The sequence below is a fragment of the Pipistrellus hanaki genome (genome assembly GCF_964339955.1).
Source record: "Pipistrellus hanaki genome assembly, chromosome: 16".
NCBI classification, from domain to species: Eukaryota; Metazoa; Chordata; class Mammalia; order Chiroptera; family Vespertilionidae; genus Pipistrellus; species Pipistrellus hanaki.
This window is the reverse complement of record NC_140518.1, coordinates 42,355,799-42,376,266: the sequence shown is the minus strand read 5'-3', so window position 1 is coordinate 42,376,266 and position 20,468 is coordinate 42,355,799.

Here is a 20,468-nt window from a genome sequence, read left to right as displayed (position 1 = left end):
GGCTCCGAGGCCACGCCAACTCCTGGTACAACGTTTACTGCCCCGAGTTTGGGCCTCTGCCCGGATTCCCTGGCTCTCTCTCGGGTGCACTCTGGCTCTGGCCCGCCTTTTGTATAAACAAGGCCTCTGGGAGAGACACTGGCCCTGAGGAGTCAGGAAGCCAGGGAGGCAGACAAGCCCACCCAGGTCCCTTCCCCTCGCCTGGCCCTGCAGCCTGTGCAGAGGCAACGTCCCCACGCAGAGTGTACTGCTCCCAGTCCCGCCCTGACAGGCCCAGTGGCTCCAAACAGCGCGGGTCTGTTATTGTGCAGTTTGGGGGTCAGAAGTCAGACCTGAGTCTCAGCGGGCAGAAACCCAGGTGTCCGCAGGGCTGGTTTTCTCGGGAGGAGGAAATCATGGTCTCGCCTTCCAGCTTCTGGTGTCCGTCTGTGTCTTCTGGACAGTGCTCAGCCAGCTGAGCCACACCAGCCAGGGCCCCTTCCTCCACCTGCAAAGCCCGGCGGTGGGTCAAGTTCTTACCCTGCATTCCGGCTTCGACCTCTCTCCTTTCTCCCGCTACATACTGAAGGCCCCTGCGTGTGACCCTAGTGCAAGGTCAGCTGATTGTCAACCTTGATCCCGTCCATTTGTTACCTTACTCCCCTTTGCCATGCATCTGAGCATCCTCACCGATCCCCGGGGTTAGGGTGTGAACATGGGACGTGGGGTTTTTGTTCTGCCTGCCCACAGCATGGCCCCTCTTGCCATCAGCATTCTGTCCTCAGTGGAGCCCCAGGCTCCCAGTCTCCAGTGAAAACAGGTTAAATGGAGGGAGGTTTGGTGAAGGGAAGGGAGGCACAGGAGCCTGAAGGAACCCTGCCAGCTCCGAGATGCCCTTGGCGGGGTTGGGGACGGGTACTCTGGGAGGGAGAGATGCTGGGATAAGGAACATTGCTAAATTATCTGAGAAAAGAAAAAAAAAAAAACTATTTTGAGCAACTTTAAAAACAAAAGAAAAACAAGCAGATTTTTACCCCGAGGATCGTGGGGCCGAGAAGAAGGCAACTTGGCAGAGACCTGTTTCTTTTTTTTTTAGTGAAAGTTGTGATAAAAACAGCTGAAGCCAGCATTGCACGTAAGGGTCTGCATGACCTGGATGAGTCGGACAGGACTGAATTGTTTTTCCTCTGCAGGCTTGTGTGTGTGTGCGCGTGCGTGTGTGCGTGTGTGCGTGTGTGTGTGTGTGTGTGTGTGTGTGTGTGTGTAGGGGTGTCGGGTGTCGGTGGGCAGGGGGGAGGGCATAGTTTCTTTCCTGAATATGTTTGGGAATGCCCGTATCCATAGCCCTCCCTGGTTTTCCCATCATGCTGTGGGGCGGCCCTCTAGAACTCATGCCACGATGGCGGGGAATATCTGTGGATATAAATATGCTCCTACAGGAGCTCATCCTTTTCTCTCTCCCTCTCTCTCTCTCTCTCTCTCTCTCTCTCTCTCTCTCTCTCTCTCTCTGAAAGTATGCTTTTGTGGGAAAAACATTCGTGGAACTTGACAAGGACGCTCCCAGGGGCAGCTTGCCTGCGGTGCTATAGGAGCAGGGCAGATACAGTGGCGTGCGCCAGGCTCTGGCCTGCACGTTGGTCACCTGGGCGGTCACCTCAGCTGCTCCTCCCTGCCTCGCTGCCCTCTGCCCTCCTCTCTGAGGCCTCCAGCGAGCCGGGGTGTGATGCAGAGGAGGCACGGGAGCTCCCACCATCAGGAAGAGCGCCATTTGGATCTGAGCTGCCCTGTGACCTGGGTGGGTTATTCAAGTCCTGTAGACATTCCGCACCTTCAGGGAGAGTGGGCTTAGAACTGCGTCCAGAAGCGTGGGGAAGTTTCAATGAAACAATGCATGCGGAGTGCCCAGAGCAACTCTTTGTGGAGTGTTTAAACTCCTCTCTATGCCTTCTTTGCACTTCCAGCTATTCCTGCTGGCTCCATACTATGCGGACACCGTCTCTTTCCTTTCCTTTGCCATCAGTTACCTCTGGCTGCCTTAGAGACCGCTAGCTCAAAGTAGCACACACGTTTTTCCTCTGGCCGTTTCCCCGGGTCAGGGTTCCGGGCCTGACCTCTCAGGCTTCTGCGCAGGATCTCACAGGCTGCAGGCCAGTGGTGGTGCGGGCAGTGGCCCCATCAGGGGCTAGTGTCCTCTTCCAAGCTCACTGGTTGGCAGAATCCAGCTGCTTGCAACTGCAGAAGCCTCGTGGCACTCTTCTCCAAGGCTGGCAGGTGCATCTCTCCCTGGAAAGTCTCTGTTGGGGCAGGTTGCTCAGCCAGGGACTGGACCCCTCTGGAGGCAAGGAATAGGAAGACCACATGGGTGGCAGCATGCTTTATTACTAACAAAGCAGCCCTGCACTGGCTGGTCAGTGGCACCTTATGGACCTGCTCAAACAAAGGTGCCAGGGTGAGACGCTCATGCTGCATTAGCATAAGCAGGTACATAAGGGTATGACTGCAGTTTCCATCATGCTTCTGAGTCACTGCCCTCGTGCAATGGGGGGGGGGGGGAGGAAGGGGAGAGGCAAAGGGGCCTTTACCAGTCACACTCCTGTGTCCTTGCCTGCACATGTGCATACGGTGAGTTCCCAGGGGCCCCCAGAGTCTCTCTTAAAGGACTCATCCCACTAGTGATAGCCACCCAGGATTAGCTCCCTTTCGAATGACTCCAACTTATACTAATGAGAATCTCTAAGTATCCTGCAGAACCTCCTCAGCCATATTGTGCAGCCTGGTCGCTGCAGTGTTTGTCATACTCGCCAGCCTTTCCCAGCTGCAGGACTACACAAGGTGCAGCTCCGTGGGTCACTTTAGGATGCTGCCTTCCCCAGCTGTGATCCTCGGCCTCCCACTGCCGGGGCGCGATGTCTGTAAAGGAGTCTGTAGCACAGCTCAGTGGTCAGCTTGAACTCTGACCCCTTATGGACTTCCCTATGGGTCCGCATGAGGTCAGCTACTAGGTCAGAGAGCAGGGGTGGTGAGCAGAGGGACAGGCCACAACCGCAGGCCCTTCGGTTCTCCCCTTGTTAGTACATGCCCCTCATGCTCCCCCCACCCCCGTCAACCCCCCTTCGCCTACTCCCTCTGCCCTTCTCCATGCTTGCTCTTGCTCAGGAGAAGGGAGTGCAATGGCTCATATGGTTTAAAGCCATCTGGTTGGGCCACACTTGCCAGAGGGCAGGGTTGCTGTTAAAAAGTCATGTGTCCATGTATTAATTACCTCCTCAGATTCCCTCTGTGTCCTTGCCACCCTTACAGTGGGGAGGAGCGGGGATGAGAAGCAAAGAATATGCATTCTGACAGCGTTTGAATCAATCATCCCAGCCATGCTAGCTTCATTCCTGCCGTTCTCTGTCTAGAGACTTCCTACTGACACGTCAAAACCCAACTCCGATTCACCTGATTCAGGAAACCGCCCCAGGCAGCCCCAGGCAGAGGTCATCGCAGGCCCCTTGCTTTCCTACTCTCCTATCTCGCAGGTGCTCCCGTTACTACCTTTGTCGGGGGCATTCCAAATGACCTTTTCAAAAAATATATATTTTATTGATTTTTTACAGAGAGGAAGGGAGAGGGATAGAGAGTTAGAAACATCAATGAGAGAGAATCATCAATCAGCTGCCTCTTGCACACCCCCTACTTGGGATGTGTCCGCAACCAAGGTACATGCCCTCGACTGGTATCAAACCTGGGACCTTTCAGTCCACAGGCGGACGCTCTATCTACTGAGCCAAACCGGTTTTGGCCCAAAGTACCTTTTAACCTGAAAACCCTTTCACTGATTTACAAGCTGTGTTTGCATCTACGGCAATAACTCATCTGTTTTTCCTCTTAATGCTATTGTGCTCACTTTTTTTGTATTACTCATCATAAAACAAGCTGCCCTTTGACATACTTGTGTGCAAATTATTACATATCAAATGGTGTTCCTGTTTTTGATCTTTAAATTTTATTTTATTGAATTTTAGAGAGAATGGAAGGGAGAGGAGAGAAAGAGAGAAACATCCACTTGAGAGCGTGACATCAATTGGCTGCCTCCCGCACGCCCCCGTGGGGGATGGGGCCTGCAACCGGATTGGAATTAAACGGGCGGGCAACCTTCCCGCACAGGGAACCGAACCGCAGGCAACCAACCACCCGCAACCAACTGAGCCACCCCAGCCAGGGCTATTTGTGATCTTTTCTTCTGCAAATAGATTACAAATTTCTGGAGGACTTTGGCTACATCTCCCAAGGCATCTTACAGGTGCCCCTGAAGACGAATCGCAGCAGGGCTGTGGGATGGTGCCTGGGCGTAGGGACCGGTGCGTCCAGAGTCACCCATTCAGGGCCTGCCACAGCATTAGACACTCTCCAGAGAGGATGACAAAACCCCTTCAGGTTCACAAAGTGTGAGCGGACGTGGGAGTTTGCTTTCTCTCTAAAGCGTGTGTATCTGTGTGTGTGTGTTAACTGGTAACATTCTGTATCCCAGCCCCTCCCTCCACTCAGCACGCCTGCCCTCGCCCCGCTCCCCAGAAAACAGAGTGGAGTCCCATAAACCACTGACCTGTTCCAGGTGACCTTACAAATCATGCGTGCCTTGTCTCATTAACCCGGGACGCCTATTATGGCTAAAGAATGGCGAGGCGCTACCCCAGCACAACGGGGGTGGACGCGGGGAGGGCCAACCGGAGTACTTAGTGGGCCCCCATTGCTCAAGAGCTTCCCGAACCCCTCTTCACCTTCCCTCCTGCCCCCGCCCCAGCCCCCCAGGGCTGAGTCAGAGAGGAGCTGTTAGTGGGAGAGCACAGGATCTGGGAAGTGTTTCTCGCTCTCTGAGGAGAGCATGAGGCACTCAGGATTAGCGAGCTTAGCTCAAATGATACCTGCTATTAACATTAGTACATTTCGAGTGAGAATGTCCAAGTGCTATTCCAAGGGAGGATTCCAAGTGCTATTAAAACTAGCCAGGATAACAGTGAAGAAAAACTCACAGCAGGAGGCAGCTCATTCACAGACAATACTCTCCCTGCCTCTGGAACCCAGTGTTTGGCAAAAGGTGATTCAGTTTAGCAAATGGCCAGGAGCTGGTTGGACCCACTTATGGGGTCTGCAGCGAAATTCCTTTGTCTGAATAGGATTTGCACAGACATACCAGCTTTATGGAAACTGACCCAGCACGTCTCAGACTTAAACCTGTGGGACATTGAGGCAGGGGTTGCAACCTTTGGTATGCCCCTTCTCGTAAGATTTGTTTTATTAAGATTTGTTTTAGACCAGTACTGTATTAGACTCAGAGGAAGGCACAGAGAGTTCCCTTATAATCCTTCCCCCACACATGCGCAGCTGCCCCCGGTCAACCTCCCACAGAGAGATGTGTTTATTACACCTGATGAGCCTGCGCTGATACTTCATTATCCCTCCATCAGGGGTTACGCCAGGGCTCGTTCTTGGCGTTGGACGGTCTACGGGTTTGGATAAATGTCCAATGACATGGGTTTATCATCATGGAATCATATAGAACACTGTCACTGCCCTCAACCGCTTTGTGCTCCCCTACTCATCCCTCCCTCCCAAGATTTTCTTGTTTGACAGTCACACTATTATCACGCGTCTTTTCTCCAACGCACGTGTCCTTATAGCTGGTTAAATCCTGTTGTGCCTATTTTCCTCGCAATCCCCATAGCAACCCTGCGAGGTATTTGAGACGCTTTTCGACAGCCCAAGAAATGACGTCGGAGCGAGGATCACTGGTTCACTGGAACTTGTCCCCGGGGAGAGGTGCGGCCGGGGCTCGGGTCTCCAGGCTTCCATGCGACTCTCCTTCCTGAGACTTCTTGCCGCATCTCCACTGACAGGTGACCCCGAGGCCTGTGCATGCATCCCCCTCTGGGACACACAGGTGTTTTGTTTTTTTTTACTCCTCTGGGTGGTCAGTATTCATGTCAGGGGAGAATTTAAACATCTCTACGCTGCTTCTTGGCACATGCAGTATTTTCTTACGGTACCTTGCCAATTTCTGTTTTTCTTCTGGAAAATTCTTTATTACAAACTGACCTTGGTACTGACCCATGCCATAAAAAAATAAATAAAACCACAGACCCAGGATTTTGTTACATTATTATTCAAAGCCAAAGAATGGTAACTGTGTGTCTAAAGCTTCCAAGACATGAAGCTGGGGTAACTTCTCCTGTGTTTGAGAGGAAATCTATTAAAAATGACCAAAGGGAAATCCTGGAAGACCCAATAAAATGTACATGTCGGCAGATGGGCTGGGTCTGGAGAGAAGGTGGCGGAAACCTGGAGCTGTTGGTGGTGTGATTCTCCCTCCTCCCACCCTGCTCTGTGGGATGGCTGGCTGTGTGGGGCAGAGGATGAGGTGCTGGAGCTGGATGCCTGTGTGTAACGCCTTGGCCCCACCTAATGACCTGTGTGACCCTGGGCAAGTTACTTACCCTCTCTGTTCTTGTGCCTCTGTCTCCTCTACTGTAAGGTGAGGATGTCTGTTCAAAAAGTTCTGTGGAGGATTTGGTTAGTAAATAAGCACAGGAAAAGCAGTGAGGACAGAGCCTGATAACTAGGAAGTTCCCATCAGAGGAGATCCATGATGATGATGATCATGGTGGCGGTGATGGCAATAATGATGATCCCTCCACCAGGCAAAGCTGAAATGCAGAGAAGCACCTTGTATATTTCAAAGTGCTCTACAAATGCTGCATAGCACCTTCTTTGGGAAATGGTTATTTTCTGTGGCGGAAACAGCCAGGGCCATTCCAAAGCGGTTTGGAAAGAGTCAGCATCCTTTCAACAGCCTCCAGTTGCACCAAACCTGGCTGTCCTCGGGGAAACGGGTGCCCTGAGGCCGGATGTGGTGCTGCAGGTGGGGGAACCATCGCAGGGATGCCGCAGGCAGAAACAGTGATATTTGGTTTTGAGGCATTTAGACTGTGAACGCTTTGTTTTTGCCCTATTTGAGAGAGAGAAAAAAACACACAAAAAACCCCTGTAAATTAATATCCACTTGGGCAGAACTTTGTGAAGTTAGAACTAATAATGGCCAAGATTTGGTGTCCTCTTTTGTTTTTGCCATGCTGAATTTGATGATTGGCCATTTTGAAGGCATTATAGGGCCAAGTGTTAAATGCTGATACACACATCTGTCATCAAAACATAAATACTAATGTGTATGTATTTGTACATGCAACAAGATCAGCTGGTGTTAAGTTAATGCTTACTCTAGGCTAAAGATTTGAGTGGTTTTATTTTCATGTTTAATACTCACAACGGCCTTAGGAAGGAGGGGCAAGTGTAGTCTCCTCTTACAGATAGGGAAAGGAGCTTCAGGGAAAGGGCTGTCCTCAGACTAAGGGTTCTGCCCAGATGCCACATCGCGGGGACTTCTGTGTTTTGGAGTGCCTCCCCTGAAATTTCCTAAGTCTTCCTGTGGTATCAGCTGTGCCACCTACGCTGGGTGCTCTGAGCCCAAGTCAGATCAGGAGGCACTCACTTCCTGACCTCTATCTCTCCTCTTTCAGTTGTTCTCTAACCCTTTAGCCTGTGGTGGGGTCGACTAGATGCCCAAAGGAGCTCCGGAAGTGGAGCTGAATGGGTTGGCTGTCCTGGAGCCTCATGGGTAGTGCTGGCCCAGGAGGCAGCCTGCTGAGCTGATTACTTCCTCTGACGGTGAGTTATTGGGTTGCCACAGTGCTGACATGCTGGTTTGGAGTTACTCAAATTATGTATCTATAATAGACAGGAGTCCTGCGCAAAGTATTTTCCCAAACCCCCTTGGTCTAAGCAGCCCTGTTTATAGAGGTGAAACAACTGATCAAGATCATCCATCTGACAATTGGCAGGGCTGTCACTTGACCTCTGGTGTGTGTGAAGTGCTCACATATTTGTTCTTTATTTTTTAAAGATAACTAGGAGTTGTTATCCTTGTATGTACATTTAAAAAAATCAATTCTCTCAACAATATTTATTGTCATTTTTTGTGTGTGCAGAATGATCAATCAACTCTTCCATAATTTTGTTTGGTCTGTGACCACCTTCCATGTAGACCTACCTTTGAAAAGAATGTAAATTTAATAGTCTACCCAGGTTTATTTATGGGGCGTTGGAACTTCCCAGAATTGAAGTAATGGCTAAGGGTTGGTAACAGCCTTTAAGGCACTCATCAATGGCGGAGCCTGATCCTTGAAGAGACATTGGTAGATTTTTAGAAATAGCCTTCCACTTGTTAGTTGGAAATGATACCACATCTGGGAACACAACCAAAACATTTCTGATGCCTGACAAAAGCATCACCAAAGGGAGAGAGGGAGAAAAACAACAACAATCCACAAACATTCATGACTGTGGAATTTTAAAATTACTGACGTTATTTGTTTATTAAAGATTGTAACTCACTTCAACATCACAAAGAATGAAACCCCTTGAACCAGATAACAAGCACGGCATGTTCTTTATGATAATGCCAACAATAAAACTAGAAGACTTTACTATTTGTTATTTATCGGGTTGACAGGGCAAATCATTTTTCTACATGATAGGCTTGAAAAACTCTTTGTTTTCTCTTTCCTGCTTATAAATAAGGCAGCACAGAGATGGCGAGTTTACCTCCACGCGCTCCGCAACGTGAAAGCGAGGTTAGTTGGCTCTGGTGCAGAGGTCTCAGAGCAGGCAGCATTGACATTAGATTTCTGGAAGGAAGTTTTTGGCTCGTGACAATGATATAACTTAAATATTTCCCCAATGAATATCTTAAATTCATATATATATATATATATATATATATATATATATATATATATATACACTTCGTATCTTCAGTCACCATGCTAGACCACAGCAGCATGCATTTCTTACTTAGTTGGTGTAATAACCTCCTAAATAGTCTCCTAACTTTCACTCTTGTCCTTCTGAAGTCATGTCTCTACACAGAAGCCAGGTTAACCCTTTTAACATAAATTAGTCTAAAGTACTCCCTTGCTCAGAACTCTCAAGTGCCTTCCCAATGCCCTCAGAATTAAGCCAAACATTTTATCATGGCTCCTCTGGATATCTTCTGACAGCTTCCTTCTTCTCCTCCTCCTTCTTTTGACCTGCCCTTCACTTGGGGGTGGTGCTGTAGGAAGTGATGGGGAGGATGACCAACAGGTCAGCATCAATAGGTTTCTTTGTCTTCTATCTTTTGGGTGTGTTCAGTCAATGGGGAGCTCTGACATGGAGGAGAGGGAAGTGAGAGAGTGAGGCCAGGGCATGGGTTTCCCAGGTTCCCTGCATCCCTTGTCCCTGTGGGTCCTGGTGACCACTCCCTTCTCCCCCTTCAGCACTAGAAGCAATCAGGATGACCTGTTGTTTCTGATCCTGGGGCTACTATACTCTGCTTTGTGGTTTTCCTACCTCACATATCTTTGTGAATATTACTCTTAGTAAAATTTCAATTTGCCTAATTTTCATGTGCCATCTGCTCCTTGCTGGGCTTAGAGTTCCCCGAGCCTGGTTCCTGCTTACCCCAGGCTCTCCTTGCTTACTGTCCTCTAGTCACACGGATCTCCCATGTTCAGCTCGCTCGCTGTCTGTCTGTGTCTGGAACATCCTTCTCTCAGATCTTTGCACACCTGGTCTCCATTCACGTAAGTATGAGCTTCACAGGAAAACCTTCTCTGACGTTCTTAGCTTAGGTAGCCCACTCCTCCCAATGCTTTTGATCAATTTTTATGTTTTGTTTTCTTAAAGTCCCTTATCATTAACATAATTTATCTCATTTAGTTATCTCCTCCTCCTCCTCCTCCTCCTCCTCCTCCTCCTCCTCCTCCTCCTCCTCCTCCTCCTTCTTCTTCTTCTTCTTCTTCTTCTTCTTCTTCTTCTTCTTCTTCTTCTTTACCTCCATGACTGGAATGGGATGTGGGATCTTGCCTCTCCTATCTTCCTCTTTACCCCAGAGCCTAGAACTGTGCCTTATCATAGTAGGTGTTCAATAAGTGGTTGCTAAGTATTTGACCAATGAGTCCATTGGATCATCTCATTTTACAGACCAGGAAGCTGAGATCTGTGGAAAAGGAACTTGTCCTCACACAGGCACTTGAATCAAGAGTTGTGTGGCCCAGGGCTGTCTTTTTTAGCTTTCAAGTTTCTGTCTCATTTGTCTCATGTCTGTTTTATAAAAAGGGGCCACTCTCCCTTACTGTCTATTTATTGGGTATGTATTTTTAATATAATGAGTAATTTTTTTCAAAAGCATGGATTTCCTAACCTGCATTTCTCCCAATCTCTCTTGATTTTCTCTTTCTTTTTCTCCCATGCCTTCTTATAGCTATGAACCACTGACTAAGGCATAATGTTTAGACTCAGAGAGTGACTTGGAAAAAACCATGCTAGCATTGGAGAGCAATTGGGAAAGGAAAGACAAATTTTACTACAAATTGTAAAAATAATAATGAAGTAACATAATTAGTAGTTTACTACAGTTAATTTATGAGTACACACTCTAGACCAAACATTATGGTTAGTATGAGTAACTTTACATGCTTATATATTCCTCAAAGAATTCTGTAATCTATATATCTCCCTCTTATTTTAGAGGAGGAGCTGAACTTCAAGGAGGTTCAAAGAGTGCCTAAGGCTATGGAAAAGGTGGCATAGATTCCAACACAGGCCTCAGAGGCTCCTGGAAAGTGAAGTTAGGGATCTGCAGGTTACTCAGCCTCCACAGTGAGTGAGTCAGAAGTAAGGTCCTGATTGGGAGTTTGGTCAGAGTCTGGGAAATTAGCTATGGGTGAAGGAATGAAATTCAAGCAATAGAGAGCACAAAAGAGCCGATGTAAAAGCTAGCACAGGCATTAGATCTTGAGCACCGCAGTCAGAGACTGCGGTCAGGCTTATCTCCACGGTGATGCTTTCTGCTCTTTAATGTTCTGGCATCTTCTCTGTGTCTTTAAAGTGTTCTTTGGAAATGACATGGAAAAAGCACCTGATACTCCAGGAAGGTCTTTCTCTCTGACTCTGTGATAAGAGGAGATACTGGCTGAACTTTTCACAGGGCAGAGATAAGTTGTGCTTGAAACATGGAGGCCAGCTTTGGAGGCCTAATACAGAAGCAACACAGGAAGGACAGAGTTAGGGAAAAGCATGCAGAAGTTCAGAGGATCTGGTGGAAACAGAGGAGGCCAAGCTGAGGGCATCGTGCTGGTCCTTGAGTGCCAAACAGTAGAATCCATACCATCAAATGTCAATTCTTACTTGAGCCCAAGGTTCAGCATTAAATATATTTCCTGGATGGAAGCCATCTGTAAATGCCCACTCTCTGCCCCAGAAGAGCTTCCTTCCATTTAAGAAAAGGAATTAATGGCCAAAAAGAATGGTTAGGCTGGTCTTTCAAGGGGAGCAAGGACAGGTAGAGGGAGTGTCTAGACATGAAATATTAATTTCCATGCTTCAAACATCCTAAATACATTTATTAATTTATTATCATGCAAGGCTGTTGTGCAACTGACACAGAGAAAAAAAATACCCTTCTGTACTTTACTAAGTCTACTTCTGAGCTGCCCAATGTTTTCATCATAATATTTACTCCTGGGTAAATAGGCTAAATTCTCCAATTCTGATACAAAACAGAAAGATCAGAAGATGAAAATAAATAGATGACATGGCTGTTTAAAGATCATGTAAAATGTTTTTTTTTAGCAGCATAAATATTTGATTGTGAAACTCTTAATATGTTGTGTCTATTAACTAGTAATGTACAATATTTAAATAATTCCAGCAGCTGAAGTGGGCCAGGGTCATTGGGGAGGGCAGAGGGAAGGCCCAGGCTGGCGAGATGCCGACTCGCAGTCATAACCAACCCTGAGGCTGGCCCCAGACACTATTCATTCATTCCATCTGGAGCTCTCTGGTCAGGACCAAACCACAGACAAGAGCAAAGGGTTAAGTGGAGCATGCAGGGACATTTAAAATTCCCCTGTCACTTTCCATTGCTAATTCCATCTGCACAGACACTTTTGCATATTTTTTATATTTGGACCTTTAGCTATTCAATACAGTCAATAGTCTTTGGCATGCTTATTTTTATAAATTAAAAATATTTTTATTGATTTTAAAGAGGAAAGGAGAGGGAGAGAGAGATTGAGACATCAATGATGAGAGAGAATAATTGACTGGCTGCCTCCTGCACACCCCACACTTGGGATCGAGCTGCAACCTAGGCACGTGCCCTGACCGGATATCAAACTGTGACCTCCTGGTTCACAGGTCAATGCTCAACCACTGAGCCATAATGGCTGGACTTTGGCATGCTTCATTAATTTTTGTGTTTGGAGTAGGGGGAGCCAAGTAAAGTTTTTGGAATTCCATCCAGGACTTATGTGGAATTACTTGAAATTCCACCCAGCTTATTAATATTCCTGACTCTCTACATGTATAATCTGCAAAAACATTGGATTTATAATCAGGAACAATATAAATTTGGGAGACTAGCCATGTGAATATGGACAGTCCTGAGTCTTTCTAGGGCTTACTTTCACCACCTATAAAATGGGACCAATATGATTCTTCATTATTTTACTGGATGGTTGTGAAGATCAAAATAGAAACGAGATAGAGCAATTAAAGGTATAAAAGTCCTATAAAAGACTGTTTTAATTGAAAGAAGCATTGCATTCACTTCAGAGTGTACCTCACTTTGTATTTGCTGCAACATCTCGCACTGAGCCTGGCACATTGTAAATCTCTTTACAAGCTTGTTAATTGAATGAATGAGCACTGCTCACACCTAAGTATTCCTCTTCTCTCAGTTCTCCAAAGAGTCAAAGAGGATGAACTTCTGAGGGTGATGAACCCCACTAATCAAGACCACAATGGACCCTGGGTATTCTCAAGGGATAAATGGTGCAATCTGGAGTCCCCAGCTTCCTGAGTGATGTTGAAGAGAAGGGCAGAGCTGACTGAGATGCAGAATACAGTGTGGCAGACCTGTTCCCTCCTGGCTCGGCAACATCCCCAAGCGGTGGAATTCTCAGGAAAAAGGCAAGTTTGTAGACATCGTAGATTCTAGGGTGTCTCAGAAACCGTAAAAACCAGAAATCTTAAATCAACAAAAGACAAAGATGTGCAATTTTACTATTTTACATAATTGGGAAGGAAGTGATTATGTAAAGCAGTGTGAATAATACATTCATCATGAGCCTCTGTTCATTTGTTTCAATGAAAGAATACTTGAGACAGCTCTCTGTCACATCTACACAACAGGAGGGCCTCCTTCCACACTTTTTGAACATTTCCTATGTTTTATGAAGTAGCACAAAGGCATTCACATTGAGAAGCTGACATCTAAGCAGTTTCAACAGACTATATATTCTCTTGTGTCTGAATTTAGAACTGACTTTATCACACTATGTACACCTTTCTTTCCCTTATCCCCTCAGTCATTGAATATTTAGAGTACCTACTCTGTGCAAAATAGGAAAAATGCAACCTCCTATGAGAAGTAAAGTATGAGACATTAATTTATACTCTTAAAGACCTTACCATCCTTTAAGTGGAGCAGGGGAATGGCAGGGGCCTGGGCTGCAAAAGGTATGTGTGCAACAGAATTTAAACTTGAATGTAATTGCCCTGTCAGTACTGGTATTGTTTGGTGATACTATCTGTACAGTGCTGAGCATATGGTTGGTGATAAAGAAACATTTGTTGAGTGAATGAATGAATGAATGTATGAAACACCTATTTTATTGATCCTAAAATGGGCATTTTTCCATCTTTTACTATCACCCAAAAAGCAACACTCCTTACACTCCTTAAAAATCAATAGAATATCACTTACACTGTAATTGGCAGTTATTTTTCTTTCTTAGTGGTGCATAAAATAATGCTTTATCTTACCATCAACACTCAAATTTGGTGGAATATGATAAATAATGACAAAGGGAGGATTTGTTTAAGTCTTAGAATATAGCACCTAATTCCTTGGACATCAGAAGAGGAAGTTTTTGTGTGTGGAACAAGCTAGCCTACTTTGTAAAGAGGAGAAAGGAAGTAATTTTGGGGACTGAGGGATGGAGCAGAAGGTCAACAGTCAACATGGGAATAGGTGGAAGGAGGCTTCAAGGGATAACAAAGAGAGAGACAGAGTGGTTATAACACACTTCAATGCTATTGAAAAGGTAGGTATTTCCTAGAGGGAAAGTTCCAGTTGAGAGTAGCACAACATAAGCCTGTAAGTAAAAGTAGAACCATGGCATATTGTAAGGGGCTTTGAATAACAAGCGGGGACATTTGGATTTCATCTTGTATATACATTTTGAGCCAAAGGGTAACATACTAAAAATACTGTTCTGAGAGGATTAATCTGGGCACGGTGGATTGAAGTGTGTAAAACTGAAGACAGGGAGAACAGTTAGGGGATCGTCTTTGGAATCTAGCAGAAACGCAATGAGAGACCATACTGGGATTGTAGAATGGAAAGGAAAGGCAGGATATGAGAGAAGATGAACTGGTCAAAGATGTCTCTTAAATTTTATATAAATATTATTTATTTAACTCTTTCTATGCATCAGGCAACATTGTGCTGGTACTTTTAAGAATCATCTTACTTCATAGTCAAACAGAACTTTTTCTTATTATTTTTCCATTATTTTCTCATTATCTCTTATTTTCTATATTTTTAGCTGAGAAAACAGTAATAGTAACAGTAATGAAGTGTCATTAGACACTTTTGCCTCAATCTTTTTTTGTTTAATGCTAGTATTTATATCCCTGTATTTTCTGTTTGCTTCTGCAAGTTATATCTTTGTACATCAACTTATGTTAATTTTTATGTCATTTTGTTTTAGTTATCTATATTAATAAAAGCATAATATGCTAATTAGACTGGATGACCTGGATGAAGCCATGGCGGTGGGGACTGAGGCAGAGGCTGTACCATGGTGTTGGGGACTGAGCTCCTTGCACACATTTTGTGCATTGAGCTTCTAGTTTATCTAATAAAAAGATACAATTTGGATTTTCAAAATGATTCAATTCCAGAGTCTTTGAATGGGAGAGATTTAACCCATTAACATTTATTGTGGTAAATTATTTGGTTAATATTACTTCTCTCATCTTGTTTTCTGCTTTTCTATGCTACATAGTTCTTAATTTTATCTTTCTATTTTTCTTGCCTTTAGTGATATTCAAACTCTACATATTATTCTTAGTTTTTTCCTGTTACCTTATCTCTTTTAAAACAAGTTGAACATATATTTTTCTACTAATGTAATGATCTTTCATTTACATGTTCCTTTTATTAGGAAAAATATTCTTCTTCCCATCACCTAGACATTTTCCAGAACTTAATTGATACTTCTGTGGACCCTTCTTTAATTCTTTCAAACTAGAGTGTAACTTAATCTTTGTACTCCCCTTTCTAATTTTTTGTTGAAATGATCAAGAATATTAAATCTAGAAGATTTAATAGTTAGATTTAAATAATTTATTTTTTTCATTATACAGCATTTGTGACAAAAATAATTCTTACATTTGCATTCAGTTTCAAAACCATTTAAACCAAAAACATGAAACATAACTCTAGTCAACATATTACTGTTCTTGTTACTCACCACCATTCATTTGTACTTTGCCTACTTCAATTTTGCATTCTCTCTTTTAATTTTATTTGCTTGCATTTTGTGTTTCCATTTTATATTCTCATTTTTGTAATTTTTTTTTCCTCTTATCTATTTTGCAGGAATGTGTAGGCTAGAGTAGTTTTAAAGTCTGCATGTAATAGAGCATTTCTGTTTGTCACAATATTTTCTCATCCGAAATATGTAGATGTGACTTCTGTTTTTTAGTGTTGTAAAGGAGAAGTTTGATATAGAATTGACTTTTTTATTTAGTGGATAACTTAAAAAACAAAACAAAAAACTTTAAGTACTTAAAGGATTTCCTTCCTAAACCTTGAATTTTAAAAATGTAAACAAAATATAGCTTGACATGTTTCTAAGTTCAATTAATAGATGTGACACATGGTGAAAAGACTCATGACATTCTTTAGTTCAGAAATGATTTTACTTTAATTCAGTGCTTTATCACTGAATCTTTGAGTACTTTCATCTTTCTTCTGGAACTCTTGTTCTACAAAAATATTAGACCTTCTGGAACATTCCTCCTGAGCTTCTCATCTAAGTGCTCTTAGTAAACATACTTAGTTTTTCATTTTCTTGGCCCGAATGTCTAAATCTTTCTTAAGAAAATTTGTGATGAAGATAAAAGTAGATTTGGGTGCTTTTACACATTCCTCCTGTTATAGGCGGAATTGAATCCTCCCAAAATTTATATGTTGAAGCCCTCATTCTCAGCACTTCAGAATGTGATTGTCTTTGGAGATACGGCCTTTTAAGAGGTGATGAAATAAAAATGAAGCTGTTACAGTGGGCCCTAATTCAATCTGACTGAAGTCCTGACAAGGGGAGGAGATTAGAGCACACAGGAGACATTAGGGATGCACAGAGGAAAGACCAAGTGGAGACACAGAGATTAGACAGCTACCCACAAGTCAAAGTGAGAGTCTTTAAGAAAAAAACAGCCCTGTTGACATTTGGGTCTTGGTCTCCCAGCCTCCAGATGCTGAGAAATAAATCTTGGTTGTTCAAGCCCAGTCTGTGGTATTTTGTTGTGGCAGCCCTGATAGGATAATCTACTCTCTCTGCTGATCCCAACCATCTCATAGTCCACCTTTCCCTTTGTCCCACTAGAGTGGAACCAGGGCCTTTCTGATTCCTAGCCAATAGAATGGAATTCCGGAATGAAGCTGCTTCCTCTCTGCCAGTGTACATGTTTCCTTGGTGGGGTTAAAGATTCCAGTTCCAAGGAATAGTCAGGTGGGTCCTCTGTTATAGTGAAAAACTGCTGGCCTCTCCCTCCCCTTTAACTTCCTACACTCGGCCCAGGAGTTTTTGTGTATAGAGAAAGCCAGGCAAGGGAGTGGATGCAGCAGTGCAAAACATGACACATAAATGACAATGCAAGTGAAAGATTAAGGGTGATGGGGTCAAAGATGAGGGACAGGTACAGTTATCTATAATAATGAAAGCATAATATGCTAATTAGACCAGACATCCTTCCAGACATCCTTCCGGGTGGAAGCTAGGGCTACAGCCCTGGGATCCATGCAGCTGCCTGTGGCTGCCAGGGAGGGATCAAGACAGCCAATGCTGCAAAGGCCTACCCTTGCACAAATTTGTGCATCGGGCCTCTCATTTTAATCTAAAAAACAAAGGAAGTTTTATTTGGCTGAAAGGAACTTCTTTCAAAATAGATTATTTAAGAGGAAGGTGCAATGGTGGGCTTAGAGCATCTCACAGAAATTCTGAAATTGGCATCTTTAATTCTAAAGACATTCTCGGTTGTCTCAGCTTCGTATCCTATTCCCATCTAATTGCATCAAGTTTATGTCATCTGAGCCCAAAAGATCACTGGGTGATGCTACTTCGATCTATTATAAAGAATGATAATTCAGTCCTATTGATTTTATAGAAAGTGGGAAAGCATTTACTTTTTTTAAAAAAATTATTGATTGATTTGAGAAAGAGAGGGAAGGAGGGAGAGAGAGAGAGAGAGATAGAGAGAGAGAGAGAGAGGGAAAGAGAGAGAGAGATCCATTTATTTATGCATTCATTGGCTCATTGGTTGATTCCTGAATGTGCAGTGACCAGGGATCAAACCCAAAGCCTTGGTATACTGGATGATGCTCCAACCAATTGAGCTACCCCACCAGGGCAGCAGGAGAGTTTTAGATAACTGGTGAATTGTGATTTTTGCAGAAACATTTGTACTAAAAGATTCTTTAATATGGCTACATAAATAAATATTCTAAACAAACTAATTCTTGTTTCAATTTCCCATCATGAAAGTCACATGGTTCCCTGTTTGAGAAGAGAAGGCATTATGATAGTACCGAGACTTCTTCTCATACATACACAGCAATGGGACATTGATTCCTTCAACAAATGCTTACCGAAGAAGCCCTCGTGTTTGCTAGGCACCGAAGACACAAAGATGAAGGAGATAGAGCCTCTGTCCTCAAGCAGTTTCAAGGCATAGAAACAATTCCGCACACTGCAACAGGTTCTAATAGCAGCTCTACGGTTACATACTGTGTATGCTTGAAGGAGGCGTTTAAGTTTCCTGATAAGGCAATGTTCTTACCTGTGAAATGGGATTACTAAATTCTGTCTGACCATTCCTGAGGCATCATTCCTGAGTTATTCCTGATTTTCAACTAAGAACAAGTCAGGGAGAGTTAAGGACCATATTAATGGTAAACTATCTCTCAGGCCTTCTCAGGTGCCATCATAAAGACAGAAACATGGGTACCCATTGGTTTGGCTCTACCAGCCACAATGGCACTCCTGTTTGCACGGGACAGTTTTGGTCACGTTGGTCTAACAGAGCCTGAGCACTCTGAAGAGGATATTCTACGGTTGCTTCACTTCCTGTTTCTCCCCCTCCCATGGCCCTGCCCAGCTGGGCCATAGCTCCTGCCATCTTCAACTAACAGTGGGACAGAGAACATAGGTTTGAGTCGTAGAGGCAGGGAAGACGGGTCTTGTTTGTTTTTTTTGCCTAGCAATTTATTGATTTCTCTCCCATAGACTGCAGACATCTGGAAGAAAGAAAAGAGACCAACATGAGAACCACTAAGTCCATATATTTAACAAGAGATGACTCAATGGAAGGACTAGACCAGGAGGGTCCCTTCAGCCTCAACAAGACCACTCATTTGCATTAACTGACTCTTTTCTATGTTTCAGATGCTTCTGTGAGTTCCCACTGTAACTTAATTCTTCAGTTAAGAAAAAGCCAAGAGCGGGCAAGTGCCCAAGCCACTCTGGCCTGCCTGACTCCAAGCTTCACGTCTGTCTATTCTGCTCAGATTGCCTCACTATTGTTTGCAAGCTCCTAGTTGGTTTGCAGAGTTAGGGCATTCATGGAATCCGTTTCTGGGCCCAGAACAGATCATTGCTCACCCACCATTTTCTCTCCCTCATCTTTTCGGTCTGTACTTTGAATTCTATGCAAAGATCTTTTTTTTTTTTTTTTTTTTACCTATTATAGAACAGTCCAACATCAGAATCAGGGAGGAGAGTTACTATTGAAAGGAGCTGAAGTTAAGGGCTCAGGATTCCAAATGCCCATTCTCTGTTAACTTGCCTCGTGACCTTGGCGAAGACACTCACAAGCAGATCATAGTTTTCTAAAACTGTATCTGAGAACTGAGGAGGGCTGAGAGGTTTCCTGTTCAAATGCGGTGAGACTCAGCAGAGCCCAGGTGTCCCTCTCCCTCCAGGGTCGTCTCGCTGGCAGCTCTGTGGCTGTGCACAGACCCGCTGCGGGGCAGGAGGTGGCCAGGCTGGCACACTGCTTCGTCACCTTCTGCTCATTAGTTGGCAAATCCTCAGAGAATAAAAATGCCTTTTCGTGTCATTGTAATCAAAACACTTTGAAAGGGGTGTCTGTTGCCAAAAATTTATATTTATCCCAAGAAAAATTAGAAACTATTTTTGGATTATCTGCACATGACTAGCCTGCCTCACTGAGATAAACAGGAATTACTTGCAGGCGAACCCCGGTGCTGCCCAGAAAGTGCCTCACCCTCCCTCCCATGATTCTGCCCATGGAAACTGGCAGACTGAGGGGGTGGGGTGCATGAAGATCTAGATCTGAAATCTGGCTCTGCTACTTCCCAGCTCTGTAGCATTGGGTAGGTTATTTAACCTCTCTGAGCCTCAGTTTGCTCACCTGTACAATGGGATTAGACTCAGTGGTCAGCCAACTGCGGCTTGCGAGCCATATGCAGCTCTTTGGCCCTTGAGTGTGGCTCTTCCACACAATACCAAACTCAAGGCCTGGGCGAGTCTATTTTGAAGAAGTGGCGTTAGAAGAAGTTTAAGTTTAAAAAATGTGGCTCTCCAAAGAAACTTCAGCTGTTGTACTGTTGATATTTGGCTCTGTTGACTAATGAGTTTGCTGACCATTGGGATAAGTAACACTTAATTTCAAGGTGCTGTGGGGCTTCAACGGAATAAAACCTTGTTCTGTGGTGGTCACTTCATAACTGCTCTGTCCCTCACCTTCCCAGATCTGTCTTTGCCCGGAAAGGGCCTTACTCTGTATTGAAGGAGATGGCTGTGAAACTGGTGAAACACCCACATTTACATTAAACCTCCTGCACTTGGGCCGGGACCCTCTAACTCCAGGGAGGGAAGCAGCTGTGGGCGGGTGGCTGCAGAGCAGAAGACAAACTGAGGCTGGTGCAGGAGCCAGGAATGCCTCCCACCGGAGATGTCACCTGAGCCCCGATGGATTTTGACAGGCGACATGTGGGGAGCTGGGCTCATCCCGCCAAAAGTCCTCGCTTCTGGATTTTGCTTGTCTCTCAAGTGTATGTTTATTCTCTTTGCTCCCGGAATGTCGGAAGCTTCTTG